Genomic DNA, 1,957 nt, shown 5'->3' with positions numbered 1-1,957 from the left:
ACAACAGCTGTCACATTATAACAGAGGTGAATTCCACCACAACACACCTCTAGTGTTCAAATACACTCATTCACAGGCATAATTTCATACTACTTTGAGTAACTTCACCATCTGTAATAGTGTCTTCTGCAACATTTAAATAATAAAATTAAAACTGATTCAGTGACCTTTCAGCACCTGATAAGGTAAAATGTACCACTTGACACGATGACATTGAGCACCACAAATAAGAAAATAAAGACAGATTTTGAGAGTACAACTTACTCTTATGCAGAAACTATGCAACACTGTTAGGTTTGTAGGTTCACCAAAATAACATTTAACATCTATGACTACAAAACAGTACTAACTAATTTAGAAATTATTTTACACCAATAGATTTAGACAACTCAACTCATGGTTCAACATATTTTATTTAAGACCTGTCAAGACAGTGTCAAACAAAGCATTACAATGTTTGGATCCACAATCCAGTTTGAAAGATCCAAAAGATGACATGTGAATACATAGTGCCAATCATGTGATGTGTTGGGGATACACTGGACCAATCATGTGTTGTGATCTCACTGCTGTTCCTTAGGTGGCCATAAGATTAGATCTGAGAATTTGAAAAACATTACATCTAATGTGCTAATGAACACTATGATGACCGTGAATTTAGATATTCCAAAAAAGTGAGCAAAAAAGTATTCATTCAAGGACTGTTCCTCATCCCTGGCCCTTAACTCATGAGCCACACACACTCACTTTCCAGTGCTGACATCTCCGATGCCAGGTCTTTTCATAGTTGTGGTCACTGTGATGGTCAGTAGAAATAGTAGCCTCTTCATGCTCCTCCACATTGGTGGTTGAACAGCCAGTGAGATTGTTGCAAGTCACGCATTTTGTGCTTCATTGGCTGAATGTTGTTTGTCCTTCTCCCTCCCCGAGGTGTGTGCAAAAAGACTGCGCACAAAACTGGAGTCCAAAGCAGTCGCTCCTAAAAAGTCAGGGCAGAGTCAAATAAAACACGACATGTGTGAGACATTACATTGTCCAACCTGAGTAAATATATTTCTCTTAGAACCTAGCCTAACATAAATCCTCAAATTATGGCCAGGGTCTTTTAAGTAGAGGCTGCGCAACGCACAGACCTTTATTTGGGGCAGGCTTTGTTCAAAACGACCACGGCTATTATCCGAGGCTCAGCTATAAATAAAGTATGTATAATATGAGGATTTACGATGTAGGTGTTAATAAGGGACAGATACAGAAATTAGGAAGTTAACTACTGGGTTTAGCCACAGACAGTAAAAGATAGGGATAGCATAATAGCCTAATTACGTTATGGTTACGGTATTTAGCAGACGCCCATACAAATAACAACGATACAGTGGGCTATAAGCTAATTAACAGTAACAATTTCAAAGTTGATGATACTACGTTAATGACAATAGAATAATCCGACTTCAGCATTTGTGTTCATGTGAAATATAGGTTTTAGTAGGCTATCAAATGGAATAAGACATTGCAAGATTGCAATTTCAATGTGCTAACGTTAAAATGTAGATAACATACCAGCTAGCAGCTACCATCTACTAGCAGCTAATACAAACGCATTGCCAAAGATCGTATAGTTCATTGCAGGGTGTGAATCGTGGTTATCCAAACATCTCTTCGAATGGCAGCTACTTCTTTCTTCTTTCTTTTGGTATAACGTTAGCATAACATACCAGTTCAAGGTTCCTCAACTGCACAACACATAGCTAACATGACTGTGTGACCTTAACCTGTTGAACTTGTTAGCAGCTAATCATTTCCCTCGAGCCGCTGGCTCCGTGGTCGCTCCGTGGTCACACTTTTTCTTCGGTTTTCTCAGTTTAAATACAACGCGAAATGAATTTCCAAATCTCCACTTTTGCCCGAGTTTTGTTTAGAAATAATCGTATTCAGAGGCGAAATCGCCGTTTGCGTGTAA

At 38.7% G+C, this 1,957-nt stretch overlaps 1 long non-coding RNA gene across 1 annotated transcript; it reads right to left on the bottom strand.

Moving 5' to 3' along the window:
- Nucleotides 1-394: 394 nt before the first annotated feature.
- Nucleotides 395-1,526, bottom strand: LOC134071601 (uncharacterized). Its single transcript, XR_009937094.1, has 2 exons — nucleotides 748-1,526; nucleotides 395-598 (listed from the first exon to the last, which is right to left on the bottom strand). It is a non-coding gene; the product is annotated as an uncharacterized LOC134071601 (long non-coding RNA).
- Nucleotides 1,527-1,957: the final 431 nt, after the last annotated feature.

The sequence above is a fragment of the Sardina pilchardus genome, chromosome 23 (genome assembly GCF_963854185.1).
Source record: "Sardina pilchardus chromosome 23, fSarPil1.1, whole genome shotgun sequence".
Classification (NCBI taxonomy): domain Eukaryota; kingdom Metazoa; phylum Chordata; class Actinopteri; order Clupeiformes; family Clupeidae; genus Sardina; species Sardina pilchardus.
Note: the sequence above shows the minus strand (reverse complement) of the source record. Positions and strands in the feature narration are given on the sequence as shown.